This window comes from Protopterus annectens, chromosome 5.part0, assembly GCF_019279795.1.
Source record: "Protopterus annectens isolate FY-2018-M chromosome 5.part0, PAN1.0, whole genome shotgun sequence".
Taxonomy (NCBI): Eukaryota; Metazoa; Chordata; order Ceratodontiformes; family Protopteridae; genus Protopterus; species Protopterus annectens.
The window spans coordinates 930,574,210-930,589,623 of record NC_056735.1 but is presented as its reverse complement, the minus strand read 5'-3'; the positions used below and the strand labels follow the sequence as shown (position 1 = coordinate 930,589,623).

At 37.8% G+C, this 15,414-nt stretch overlaps 1 protein-coding gene across 1 annotated transcript in view; it reads left to right on the top strand.

Moving 5' to 3' along the window:
* Positions 1 to 15,414, top strand: part of ANGPTL5 (angiopoietin like 5) — a 594,392-nt gene that overhangs the window by 333,972 nt on the left and 245,006 nt on the right. The gene's annotated exons all lie outside the window — the stretch shown is intronic.

Here is a 15,414-nt window from a genome sequence, read left to right as displayed (position 1 = left end):
ACATATACCTTTTCAGTGTGTAACCAAACCTCCTTCAGTAAGTTAAATTGTGCCAACACGACACAGAAACACACACACACACACACACACACACACACACACACACACACACGTAAATTTGTATACACCCTAGTCGTCAATTGTTGAGAGGTCTTACCCACACAGAAGGCAGAAAAATTCCATGTAACTAAAGACAATTCCCATTCACTGCAACATGAAATAATATGCATGATGTAAAAATTAAGAGGGGTATTGACAGAGATAAAATGATGTTTTAACATATATTTAGAAGATTAGTATAAACCACAAGTAGAACTACTCTTCAAAACATCTACAGATATTGCTTTCTGATGTAAGTGAGATGGGAAATGTATTATTTTCTTGTAATCATAGCCTCTATTAATCAACCATTATATCAATTCATCCAAACAGTTTTGATATTCAGATTGTGTAGAACATATATGTTTAACCCTATAAAATTGAAAAGAACAATATTATCATAAATGTGTTTTGGATGATAACTTGTGGGCAACAGAAAATACATTTTTTTATGGAAGGGTTTCCAATATGACATAGTCTTCACATCTCCTGTTACATCTTTAGAGACTAACTCATTCAAGAAAGGTATAGTATTTAAATCAAACTGAACTGCAAATCAAATTCCTCACTTGTTTTCATTTAAATAGTTAGACAATTCCTGCAAGTCCACAAAATCACTTTTTCAGATAAGCCAGTAATTGTTTAAATAATGATGACACATATCCATGGAACCAATGTACAAACTGTGCCTGCCATCATAAATCATCTGTTCCTCTAGGTATCCCATAAATAAATCAATAGATATGGTGACAAAAGAAGCCCCCATAGCAGTATCCTTAATCTACTAATAACATCTGTCCTTAAAATAAAAATATTTTTAGCTAAGCCCATCTCAGTCATATACAGCAATAATATATTAAAACCTGGTGAATATAACAGAAGCTTATCAACTAGTACTGTAATGCTTGCAGTACTTCCCAAAGTGGTATATTTATATATAATTCCAAAGCATGTAATGTGCATAAATGCACATCCCAACGACATGCTGTAGATGGATTGGACACTCTAAATTGGCCCTAGGTGTGAATATGTGCGTGTGTGTGCCTTCTGTGGAAGGTTGGGCACCAGGCAGGCAACTCAACACTGTAAAACTCCACTGCCAGTCATTCTGCTGACCGTTCTGCTGCTATGGCGACCCCTAGCTAGAGAAGACAAAAGGAGAAGAAGAAGAAGTAATGTGCATGGGTCTACTTCACTTTGTAGAAAACCCTAATCATCGAATACCTTTTTTGACAAACCCTATTCGCCAAAGCATCAGTCCATCAAACGCGCATTTAAACAAAATTTTTCCCAGGTGACAAAAATGCTTGGCCAACCAAGCAAGCATCACAAAAGTAATAAAATTTAAAACCCACCCAGGTGGGTGGCTGTGCCCCCTACACCCACCTAACTAAATATACCAACTCCAAGATCACACTACAGTGGGGGAAAGGGCAATTTCCGAATGATGGCCCACTGTTTTTTTTTTGCCTGGTAAAAGTTTCATTTAAATGCATGTTCAATGGACTGATGCTTCAATGATTAGGGTTTTCAACAAAGTGAAGTAGACTCTCATGAATACCACTCTTTCCAATTGGGCATCCAACATCAGTTGCAAAAAAATGATTGTGTCCTGAAGCCTAGACGGATCCAACTCTAACAGAGGCTGTAAATAATTAGTTAAAAAATGGACAGAGGAGCAGTCAGAAATCCACATCCTGCAACTACCAGGAGGATTAACAGAACCCTTATGTATTTTAGGTAGTAGGTAAAATACTGTAGAGTACGATTTATTACGATCAATTGCTTGACTTTTTTTTTTTTTTGAGAGATATATTACCTTCTTCAACAGTTGTTTGATAATGAGATCACATCAGTTCTTCCACACATATGCACATCTGCATACAGGAGGGGGAAATCTGTTATGATTTTTTTTCTTATTAAAAAAATAGTATATTTCCACTTTCAGTTACACTAGAAAACAATATCTGGTGATGTTTTGAAGGGTATTTCCCCTTGTGAGTAATGTTCAGTTTGTAAATATATGTTAAAAGTCAACATTTTACTTCTGCCAATATTCCTCATATTTTTGAGATCAAGCATATTATTACATGCTGCAGTGAATGGGTTATTTATTTAGTTACATGCAATTGTTTTGTCATCTATGTAGTTGAGAACTCTCAACAGATGAAGACACATTAGTGATTTAATACGTAGTTGCACGATAAATGCTTTCTATATATTTATATATATATATATATATATATATATATATATATATATATATATATATATATATATATCAGCTGAGATATCTAAATGCTACTTTATTCATTTATTTATTTATTTTTTAGTATAGATAGTCTTTAACCTTTGAATTCAACTTGTTTTGGTTTACATATATTGCTGTCTAATAGGGAGGAATTTTGGAGTACAAGTCTAGGAGCTTTGCTTCACACAGGGGTAAATGATCATTGATTAAATCTATTGTTTTTTTTTTTAAATTTTGGTGGGTGTTATTATATTCAAGTGTTTTTTTCTTTACATCTGTAACAGCATGCTTTCTTTTTTCTACATATATCAGTCACGCATTTGCTCATTTTTGACATATTGAAAAAGGTGTGATTATACAATGGCAACAGTATAAGTACTTTTATGTTTGTGCCATAATAAAAGTCATGTTTTTAGGGAAAATACTGACTGTATAATTGACTGATGTTGCTGAAATTGGTGTTTACTTAGGTTTATGTGCTACGATGCAACACAAACTTGGGAAGTAATCATGTGTATAGTGTGGATTAATTCCACTTTAATGTTGTTGTGTCTTTCGGCTTTTCCCGGTTAGGGGTCGCCACAGCGGAACTCCAGTCCACTAATGATTGGTAGCAGATTTTTATGTGCCGAGTTGCCAGCTCTGATGCACAACCATCAACGAAGGTACGCCCATTCACGCATGTCTCCACACAGAAGACGCTTTAGCTGAGAATCAAACAGGACAACATCTTACTGTGAGGTGACAACGCTACCGCAGCACCACCACCGCAGTAATATTTGCCATAAATATAATGATGAAAATTCTCACATTAATGCATACAGCAACTGTTCCATTTCAAACTAAGCATACTTTTCTGCTAGTAAGTAAATGTTGTTAAAGCAACTGTTTTCTCTTCTTGTAGAGGCAGTGTATCAGCACCTATTCAGTGTCATACTCTTGGAGTGAAATTGACTCATTCACTTCAAACTACTTATGTGAAGACATTCTGTATTTTTTCGTAGTTACTCACTGCACTGTCACATGCTGTTCCATTATTTCCCTCAGTGGCACATTTGCTTCAAACAAATTCAAAAAACTTCAAAGGATAGGTAATATGTCCAGAATGTCATACATATTTCATTATTCTCTGTTGATGGTAGCTGAGTCATGTGTTTGACCACGTTATTTGTTTTCAAACCTTCTAAAACTAAAATGTAATCCATAAGTCTCAACTCTGTAACTTGGTTTTTACATTTACTTCTGTTCAGCTTGAAAGCATGATTTCTCAGCAGCAAAATCAGTCTCTTATGCTCTTGTTTGATCTTGCCTCATACTAGCATATCATTACTGACATTAACAACAACACCAATGAAATCAGTCATCTTTGCAACTGCTCTTTCAAAAACATCAGATGCTATCAAAATACCAAATGGAAATCTCAGAAATTTGTATCTTCCTATGAGTGTTTTTAAAAGAACCTATGAACCTATAAATCCATAAACTTAAATACATTCAGCACATCAATAAATGTTTTCACAAACCTAAGACAAATACAATGAATCAGTATAGATGGCACATCCATTCCAACTATCTGAAAATGAATCTTGCAATTCATACTTTTTATATTCACAGATAAGCAACTTCTGATGTGCTGCCACATGAATCCCACCTAATAACTGCTTTGCACATGGAAAGTCTCAGCTAATTTTATTTCAGTTTTAGAGTGTCAAATGTTTGAGCAGACATCACATTATACACTGGCTGGGTGTATATCTCAAACATATTTCTTTTTTTTATGTATCTGTATCCAGATCTCTGATTGACTTGATTCAAATCTACAGTTCACAATCCTGTGAACGATGCATTCTTTGCAAACTTATCATGCTGTATAGAAATAATTTTTAAATTTTATTGATGTATTGTGCTACATGCATAGTTTCCATTTGTACTGTAAAGCCATTACTCCTGTTGTACAGAGTATAAGAAATTAATTTATTTTGCAATAGTTTTTCATTAACTGTTACAAAGCATGACATTTATTTTCTTATGCATATATCCACATCTGATGTAAAACTTATCCGAAATATGGTTTTATGTTCCTCATGGTTTATAGTTATCATATTCATGCCAAATCTATTTTGTCTGACTAACATTCAGCACTGCACGTCTAACTCATCTGTTAGCACACTCATTTTTAAGGAATTTTATTCAATATGTGTATATATTTTTATTTTATTTTTATTTTATTTAACATTTGTTTACAAGGAAAGTCTGACTGGGACAGATCCCATTTTCAGCAGAGGCCCAGGGAGAAATGTTCAAGATGCATGCCTTTTAAAATTAAATCTACTTTTGATAATAATCAGCCTTTCTTTTGATAATTTTTTATACCTCGCATACCTCTCATAATGGTGTGTCATACCAATGAAAGATGTAACTCACCAGACTCACAGCCTTTGGTTTGATATTGTAATTCATTAGAAAAATAATCAACTTCCATGGGATCTTATGCCCTCATGAAGGACCAATAACTGGCATGTAATAAAATTGTTCTTGTCTTTCAGCAATTCTGAAAATTTTGCTTTGTCATATACATCTTTTTTGGGAGAAACACAACCATACCTTCATGGCAGGAGAAGTACAGTAGGGTTATCTAATTAAAGAGTTACTAGTTCAGGGCTTAGTTTGAGCTTTTTCATTGGTTCAAGGCTTAGTTTGAGCTTTTGCATTAGTTCAGAGCTCAGTTTGAGCTTTTTCTTTGGTTTTCTTGCATTAGCGGCTTTGTTCTTAATTATATTTAAGATCCCCATTTGCACAGGTTGGCGCTTGTCTTAGAAGGGCTCCAGGGAGTTAGGCGAATAGCCTCTGCTCCTCTGTTCATACCAACCAGCTGAGAAAACTATGAATGCTAAGTTAATTTTTTGCTACTGCATTAGTGCATTTTGACTGTATTTCGTACCAACTGCTGCTTTTATCTAATTTAAGTAAAATATCTGTTCTGCTGTGCTGCTTTTTACTCTGTTGCTTTTTTAATTTAAGTAAAAAATTATTTCTCCTTTTTTATTCTGTATGCTGTACTGTTAGCCATAGTATAGATTGGATTCAGACAAGCTGAATTCAGTTCTGTTTGTGAATGAGCACTAAAAGTCAGGACATATTTTCTTGGAGAAATCTCTCTGTACCCTCATGGTAGGAGAAGTACAGTAGGACTATCTAATTAAAAGTTTACTGGTTCAGAGTTTATTTTGGGCTTTTTCATTAGTTCAGGGCTCCATTGAGCTTTTTCACTGGTTCAGGGCTCAGTTTGAGCTTTTTCATCGATTTCCTTGCATTAGCTGTTTTGATCTTGTTTGTGTGTAGTGCACCTCCGTGTAGGGACGGATACCACTGGCGGTTATAAACACAAACTTCTTGCTTGTTAAATTTCCTTTAGCACAGTGTTAGTGTTCCTTCAGAGGATTTTGATGGTCCTGCTCCACTGCCAGGTGGAACATTAGGTGCAGACTCTGAGGTATGATCACATGTCCACCTACTAGCCCTTCCTTATTTAGACCTCTTCTCCTGCCCATCTACTTTACCTGATCCTTCCTGCCCTCTTCCTCTTCTGACCACATTGATTTACCTTGCGCTATGGATAGACAATTTCCCACAGTTTCTCCAGCCATCTTGATCAACATGTGTATCCTGAGGTAGTGTACAATTGCCTCAAGTACACTGACAACCCTCTTATTCTAGTTCACACAAATTCAATATGAAAGAGATGCATCTATATTAAGAACCTAGAATCCATGCTCTCCCGGACACCAGTCAGTATATCTGATATTGAGCAGGATGTCAGCATGCACACCTCACCTCCTCTGCCACCCAAACCAACAACACACATACTTATATTTGTAGAGGTCCTCATCAAAAGCCTGCCTAAACATCAGAGACATCTCAAACACAAGCACGCTTCACATAATACATCCTCTGCAAAACACAGTACACATAATAGCTCATGCACCAATGTCTCACCAGACAAGCCCGTAAGGCAAAACACAAAACCAAACATCTTAGTCATAGTCAACTCCATTGTGAGACACACAGATGCCTGACTCGCCAGGTTGGATAATGAAAAGGTCATGGTCAGCTCTCTGCAAGGTGCAAGGATCCACCACATCACACATGCACTCAAGTCTTTCAATAGTAGATATTCTTACAATTCAGTCATAGTCCATGTTGGTGTGAATGACTTGAGATGTACCTCACTGGACTATATGAAAAGTGACATGATTAAGCTCTCTGATTAAACATCCCAGGCATGTATGTCTCCAGTCTTAAGAAGCATTTTACCTTCACCTAGGATGATGCCTCATTACAAACAAAAAATTATTGACTTCAATAATTGGCTTAGCTTTTGGTGTCATTCTAAGGGAATCCAGTACCTATCAGCCTGGGATGACATAATCGACAGACCTCAATGCTTTGCCAGAGATGGTCTTCATCTGTCACCTCTGGGATTTCAGTTACTGGCTAAGGCTTTTGCCACCCCCATTATGCCTTTTTTAGGCAGTGTCACAAGGACAAAAATCCCAATGTAATAAGACCATCTAAAAACAAACTAAAGGTTATACTGCTCAATACTAGGAGTCTAAATCTGAAAATCCCCTCACTGGAAGCAGTCCTTACTCTGGAAGATGCTGACACCTATGCAGTCAAGGAGACTTGGTTTAAGACTGCAGAAAGTATTCCAGCCTTACTGGGTTACACTTCCTTCCACACTTTATTTCAGACCTCAAACTGAAAGTGTGAGAGCTAAGGGAGGTGGTGAAACAATATTCATAAAAGACAAGTACACCACAAGACTGGTTAAACAGAGCGACTCCCATGAATTGCAGGTGCAACTAACTGTTGGTAAGCCCCCAGTTGAAGTCATTGCCAGCTATAGAACTCCCTCCATGAACCAGGACATGCACTCAGCCTACTGGATCTGCTTGAGTTGATCAAGATACAACAAAATACCCTGGTTTTGGATGACTTTAATTACTTGTCTATTGAATGGGTTAATTATACATGTACTAACACTCTCACCCAAAGGTTCCTAAACTTTGTTAACTCAGTGCACTGGACCAGCTGGTTGACAGCTCTACAAGGGGCTCAAACATTCTGGATATGGAGCTCACCAACGTGGAGGATCTTTGTACCGCCCAAAGTGTGCTGCCCTCCCTGGTGAGGTCTAACTACAAATCAGTCTTTTTGGGGGTAACAATAACACCAGGTCCCTCCTACCAGCAGCGACTATACTGGAAAACTTCACCAAGGCCAATTATAACCTCTTATGTGTTGGCATAAACAGCATCATAACTTCTCCCCCCACTGATGGAGAGGTTACCTATGCTGGGATATACACTAATGCTTTATATGAGCATCTATACAATTGCATTAACTCTGCTGTACCTGATAAAGTGAAAGCAAGATCCTCAAGCAAGACCAAAGGAAGAACAAACCCACCTGGTGGACATGAGCCATTAATATTCTATACAATAATAGGAATAAATTACTCTCTAAGAGTAGGAAGTTATGGTCTCAAACCTGGAAGCACTCCCTCCTCAACTAAAACAGGCAAATAAGACATCTTGTAAAGTCCTCTAAAGCTACTTATGAATCCAAATTAGCATCCCTAGCTTAAGGAAAACCATAAGGTGTTCTTAAGCTACATCAAAAATCTCAAAGGAAAAACCCAGCTTTATGCAGAACTTAATGGTACTACATTTACAGAACTGGTGGATATAGTCAAACTGCTGGCTGACACATTCAGTGAAAACTTCACTTCTCTGTCCCCACCACATAAAACACAAAGCACCCCTACCACCTGTCCCCCACCTAGTATCTCCAAGGAGCACGTCCTAAATGCCCTCTCCAAGGCTAAAAACACAGCCTCAATGGGACCAGACAACAACCCAGGCTGCATTCTCAATGGATTAAAACAGGAATTAGCAACACCACTGGGTACCTTGTTCAACCATAGCCTTAGCATGGGTTTCATCCTTGGTGAATGGAGAACAGCTACCTTCATTCCTTTGCATAAAGGGGGTGTATCCTCGGACCCTGGGAACTATAGACCCATAAGCTTAAACAGCCTTATCTGCAAGGCCATGGAGCATATCATTATGGAGCTTATCAACAAAGATATAAGTAATCTACAAACACTCGACCCTACTCAGTGTGGCTTCATCAATAGGAGATTGTGCCTATTAAACTTGATGGACAGTCACCAAAGCCCTTGACGAAGGTAAAACTGTGCATACAGCCTACCTAGACTTAGCCAAGGCCTTTAACACCATCCCTCACTCAGGCATTATTGATAAACTCACCCAGCTGGGTATCAACCCATATATTGTCAGGTGGGTTGCTAACTGGCTCTCATACAGTCGAAACTGGAGACTTTACCTCCTTCAGCAAACCAGCAACCAGTGTTGTACTACAGGGGTCTGTTCTGGGCTGCTACTGTCCAGAATATACTTCGCCAAAGTACAGGGAAAAATTAAAGGTCTATGGCTGGCAAAGTTTGCCAATAACTGCAAACTAGGAGCAGTCATTCAGTCCCCTAATGATGTCAATATCATGCAAGAAGGACGTACACAGACTAATGATTGGTGCTAAAGTCTTGGACTTACACTTAATGCAAAAAAATGCATTAGCATCCCTTTTTGTCAAGGGTGATGTTAAATAACAATGACTGGAAACCAGTTCTGTTAGGGTATAAATGTTTTTACTGAAACAGACATTCTAACAAAAAATCAGGTGGAGGTGTTATGATAGGGATTAAAGACAGGTATGAGACCTGTGATTAGTACATGTTCAATGATAACACCAATACTATAGACTGTGTAACTGTAACAATAAAGACAACCCTGGACCATATAACAATTGTTGGAGTGTATAGACCACCAAAGTCAAGTGCAGATGACCTAGAGGAATTCATACATTTCTTGCATGAAACTCAGGAGGGAATAATAATGCTAGCTGGGAACTTAAATTTACCAGAAACTGACTGGAATAATTTTGATCCAACAATGTTAGTAAGAAATTATTCACAGCGTATAGTCAGGAACAACAATTGCTTCAGATTGAAAAAAAAAAACTACCAGGGGATGGAATATAACTAGATATTGTTTGTGTTCCCAAAGAAATTACTGTAACTTCAAGTCAAGGTTTACTACCATTGATGTGCAGTGATCATGGGGTTATAAAGATTAATTAATTAGATAATTCTGCCAAACTGAAATCTAAGCCTATGCACAGAAGGTTAATTACAGATTATATGGAACCAAAACAGTCACTAGGTAAAACTAACTAGAGTAAGGTGTTTGGTGGAAACACGGCAGATGGAATGTGGAAAGTTTTGAAAGAGAAATTGTTTGAGTAAATAAAAAATCTTTAAAATCTGGATCTAGGCATACAACATCAGAGGGATATATTTCCATAAGAATGAGATATTTGATTAAGTTGATAGACAAACAATATAAGAAATGGAAGAGAGGTCGAACTACAACTTTGAAAACTGAAATAAGCCAGACAAATAAGGTTTGACAACAAACCAAGTTGTCCTGGGACATCTTCAAGTGGGGTTAGATTCATATATTAGTGGGAGTTAAGTGGGTTGGGGAGATGAAAGGGTTAAATAGAGGGTGGGATGTTTGGGAGGAAATGAGGTAAGGGTGGGGAGGGGCTTAAGGGGTTTAGACGAGTGTAGCTGGGTAAGTAATCACATTTTGGCGTGAACTTGCTACTGGCAAGTTCATATCCGAGATGACCATAGGTGTCTTGCAAGACAGGTGGGCCTTGGGCTAATGGCAGTACAGAGAGGAGAAGGGTAAAGATTTGCATTTCAGTTTTTTTTCTCTCTGGTGGCTGGGGAAAAAGTTTAGAGCTGGATGTTACCTCTGAGAGCAAGTCGTGTATGCGGGAGTTTGCTGGAGGAAGGGTTTGAGGTAGGTGGTTGGCAAGATGCACTGCTGGTGAGTGATTAGTGGCTGTCCTAACTTTGATTGATCCAGGAGTAATGGTTTCTGTTCTTTTAGTGGGTCTCGAGGTGTCCACATCTAGCTGCTTATTATAAACTGGTGGTGGGCAAGTTGCCTTGTGGTTTGGCACTGAGGTGCACATTAGAAATGGCAATTGATAGAGGAGATATGGCTGGTGGTCCCCTTGCCACATTGTTCAGGACTTGTCCAGATCTCTTGCTCACTAGGAGGTTGAGAGGTTTGGTGTCATTGGTTGGGTGGCATCATGCCATACTTGTGCTGTGCTTGACAATGGTGCTGTACTTGTAGCCCCAACTTTGATATCCGGTGGATTGCTATGAAAGACAGAGACAAGAATCTTCAGACCTTGTTATATAAGGGATTCTTTCTTTTTGTGCAGCGGCTACCCATTTCTAAATATACCTGTCGGTATTCATATTTAGACACTTGCAAAAATGAAACATTTGTTTGAAATTGTTGGCCCTGTCATGTAATGTATAGGAAATCATATTTTTTTCTTTCTTTCTTGTTTTACATGTTTCTCAATGGCAGTGTGCTGCAGTGCTGAATTCATTGGTTGTTTGAATATGCCTGCTAAAGGGGCCAATAATACATTTTTAGATACGTCACATGTCTCTGTCACTTCAAAAATGTATTTTGGCCTTTTATGTCTTTTACACATAATAAGTACAAGTAGTTGGGGAATGGAATATACTGTAATCCTTGAATGCAGCATGGTGCTGTTTGTGGATGTATGAGTGACTGTAGCAATTGGTGACTTGCGGTTTTTAATACCTAGTCTGAGATCTACATTAGCAGCTGGCAAGGACAGGGCCTTTGTTTCACTGTTGATTTTGCTGTGGGATTTACTTCTTTTGGCGGCACCACCAAGGTGGGAGACTTGTTGTTTCTTGTTGTTTCTTCTGCTTGCTAGAAATGAGGAGCTTCCAGAATTACTGGAAGGGGTACACATTCTTTGAGGACTGAGAAAAGAGGTGAGGTATTTTACCAGCACTGCACTTCTTTCTGTTTGGTGCTTGTTATGGTATGTGAACGGCAGCTGTCCAATGGAGGCTTCACAATCGGATTTTGTAATGTAGACAAGTATTTTCGCTGCTAGGTGGTTTGGTGGGAGATCTTGGGTGGTATTTGCGGGCTTTCCTGTGAGTTCTGGGGGATTTGTTGCTTGGAAATCCTTCTGTTGTCAGTGGAGACATTGTTTTGTTTTGTTTTTTTCTTACGCGGCTTTCTTGAGGCACAGGAGTGGCATCAAACTTGTTGGCAGGCAATATAACAGTTTAGTGAGCTCGCTGTTCATTGGTGAGTAATGTCACATGAGGCTGTGTAGAGTTCGTTCACTGATATGGGACAGTGCTGGACTTAGGGACTTGTTAGTGATGGAGTAGAGATACAGGGTGTAGTGTGGTACTTACCTCTGTTATTGAATTCGCTAACTGTCGTGGGGGGGGGGGTTGGCATGTTTTCTTCCTAACCTGGTGGTGTGTGGTTTGCTCTGTCTGTCAGGTTTTTTATGATATTACGGTTCTGTAACTGTAAGGGGGGGGCAGGGGTTCAAAGGGCTCATCTGGTGGTTGATATAAATTCAAGGTGACCAGAGGAAGATTCAGATTAGTTTTAAGGAACAGTAGTACATACTAGGTGTTTACTTGATGGTTTATTTTCTAGAAGTAGTAGGGAAATGGCACTTACATTAACCACATACACTGTCAAGGTAATGCAAATCAGAGGTTTAGCCATTATGCTATCAGAGTTGAGCTTAATTTTAACGAGAAAGTATGGTTAGTGTAGCGGTTAAGCTTTGCGCTCTGAATTAGTCTTTATTTTCTGTGTTGCCACTAGGGTTGTTCGGCAGTGATGACAGAGGTTGAGTTCAGACTTTTTGTGGGAATGACGGAAGGAAAGATGTTGGTTTGCATTTGATGTAGCAATGAGTGGATGGAATGGAAGTGGGGTTTGTTGACATGGGCTTGTGCTCTGAGTTAGGTTAGGAAATGTTTTGGTAACTGTTACTTCCCAGGCTTCCCTGGAGTTTTTAGTGTGGGTAAGTGCCATCTTGCATGTTCAGTTAGAAACTATCGGTTATAGAGGTGGTGACATGATTTTCTGATTCCAGGCATAGGGGTGCCATTACCCTTTCATTGAATGGACACAAGATGGGATGAGGGAGGGGAGAAGAAAAAATAAATTAGTAGATAATTATAACAGGTGCTGGTATTGGGTGATTTGCCAAAGCATGACTGTGTACAGAGGATTGAGGCTGGGAGACAGCGATTGGTTTTGAGTTTAAAAAATGTTCCTCTTCCCAGCAATGGTTATTTTAGCAGCTTACGTTTGTCAGAGCAGTAGTTAATGGTTGTCCCGCTGTTTGTGGCTGTCTGGAATTTGGGCTCTAAGACTTTGAGGCATGTCTCTCAACTGTACAGATTTTGTAGGATGTCCAGATTTAAGGATCCCTAATTTTGTGCCTTTGCCCTCCCAATTCTTTATGGCTTTGTCCTGATTCTTTGATCTCCTGCGGAATCCACTGAAGGGAATCCATTTTCCTTCTGTGCTCATTGGAGACTGGGGCCATACATCCACTGTCCCTGAATTTGATTCAAGTTTTAGTTCTGTCCTTCTTAATCCTGTCTAAAGTGGATGATTCCTGGCCCTTCTAATATTGGGTTGTCTGGAACAGGGGTGTGACTAACATGTAAGTACCAAAGAAATTAATAAGAGGGAGGGTGTAGGAGTGAGATGGCTGAATGAGGATTTCATTGACCACCACAGTAGCTGCAAAAAAATAAAAAAGGGGGGGGTGTAGTTTTGCATTGGGTTGTCTGGGACTTCTACAAAAGGATTGCTGTGCCTTTAGGCTAAAGCAGTTGAGTTTTGTGGTAGGAGGTATGGTCTCTATGTTAGCTTCTTGTTCATATGGGGTCTGATATACAAAGTTTAAAGGAGTCATTCTTTCACTCAGTCTTGGATTGTAACTGGTTCAATTGTAATGCTCTTATTTGGTTGATCTGACTACAATGATCTGTTCTACTGTACAATATAAAGTATTATGAAAGTAATAGCCTATATTGAGTTGTTCATATTATTGTATGTATTGTGACTGTAAATACTTTGTATTGTATTAGTTCATATTATATATTGTTTAATCTTAGTTGTGGAGCTTTTCTACCCGGGCCTCCACTGAAAATGGGCTCATTCTGGCCCCGTGGACCTGGCGGTAAACAAATGCAAACAAATAAATAAATAAATCTGGAGTTGATCATTGTTAAAAAATAGTTTCATCTTTAAATTGAATACTTCCATAAAGTCTGTAATAGAAAGAATTAATTTTACAATTGATAGACATATAACTAATAAGTCTAAGGGGACATATAAGTACAGTGACTTAAATTATGTGCTGCTTTGTCCGTGAAAACCCATATTGGACTTTACATAATTTTAAGAAAACTATATGAGGTAAGCATCAGTATACTTGTAAGTCTAAACTAATAATTTGTATAGCCATCTGCTCTCTCTGCAGAGCATTTTACATTGGTATGACTGCTACAGTATTTTCAAAATATATTTCAAAAACATTTATGCTATAAAAATTAAGAACAATAAATTCTTTATATAAACATCCTTTGACTTAGGAAGTTTAATAAAAATGCTTATTCTTCTTTGTGGATCATGAAGAATGTAATTTAAGAGAACATGATTTTTTTAACATATTAGAAAGAAGAGAAAGCAGGTGGCAGCTGCTTTTGGAAGCTGACAAATATCCCATCTTAATTGCTATAATTATTATTAAATGTTTTTAAAGGAATAGGAGGGTGGGGTTATTATATTATATAATGTGATATGTGCCTCGTGTTAAATACTTATTTTTATTTACTGACATAATTGGTTTATATATATATATATATATATATATATATATATATATATATATATATACACACACACACACACACACACACACACACACACACACACACACACACACACACACACACACACACACACACATATATAAATGGTTTTATTAGTGTAAATATTTAAATATTTATTTGGATGTTTGTTTTAATAATGTAGCTATGTAATGTGACTTAAAAATATGCAGTGTTCATACCTCTCAACTGTGCAGATTTTTGCAGAATGTCCAGATTTTTGCCTCATATTTTTGGTGTGTTCCTCCTAAAATCTGTACCTTTCTGGCAAATAGCTGAGGATTGAAGTCATTAAATAATGGCAAACATTTGAGTTTAAGACTCCACATCCTTTAGAAAATCCATGCTAATGTAAAACCTATTATTTTATCACCTTTTTAAGTTTGTAAGAGGAATATTTAAAATCTGTCCCTATTTGTCCCCCCATCATTTTAGGCTTTGTCCAGATATTTTGCTCTAAGAGGTTGAGAGGTATGGCAGTGTTTATTAAATTCATGTTTGGTATTCTGAAGAATTTTATGGTAAATTTGTTGATGAAAGCTCTCAGTTTAATTAACCTTTCACATTTGTGTGTTATTTCAAGTTTTGTTTAGATAGATAGATAGATAGATAGATAGATAGATAGATAGATAGATAGATGATAGATAGAGTCTTTGCAGCGCTGTAAGGGGCCAAAGCCCCATATCAGAGGCGGCATAGTAGTAAAGATGTAAAATTGAGTTTCTTTTTCTTTTTTTGTTGGCAATATCAAACGTTTATTTTCAAAGTGTGTGGTATCATTGAATTGAGTAGTGGACATGAACTATACAGGTAACTGCTGCCCAACCTTCATTTTCCTTGTCTCCTATACTTGTGATGGTACCCCCATGTGAGTCACCTGCTATTTGAGAACACTCCTGCCATCAGCAATCTGAACCACCTATATTTTTCAAGTAGCAAGGTAGGCTGTGAGCTTTCTATGTCATCTGATAGCTATTTTTAAGCACTGTCACTTATGGGTTTCTTCATATATTTTTCCTTTCCTAAGCAATACATATAATTTAAGGATTTTTCTCAAAATTTGGCTTTCAGACAAACTCTTCACTGGGTTAACATCTGTGGCAGTGACCTTGAGGGATTTTCATAACAA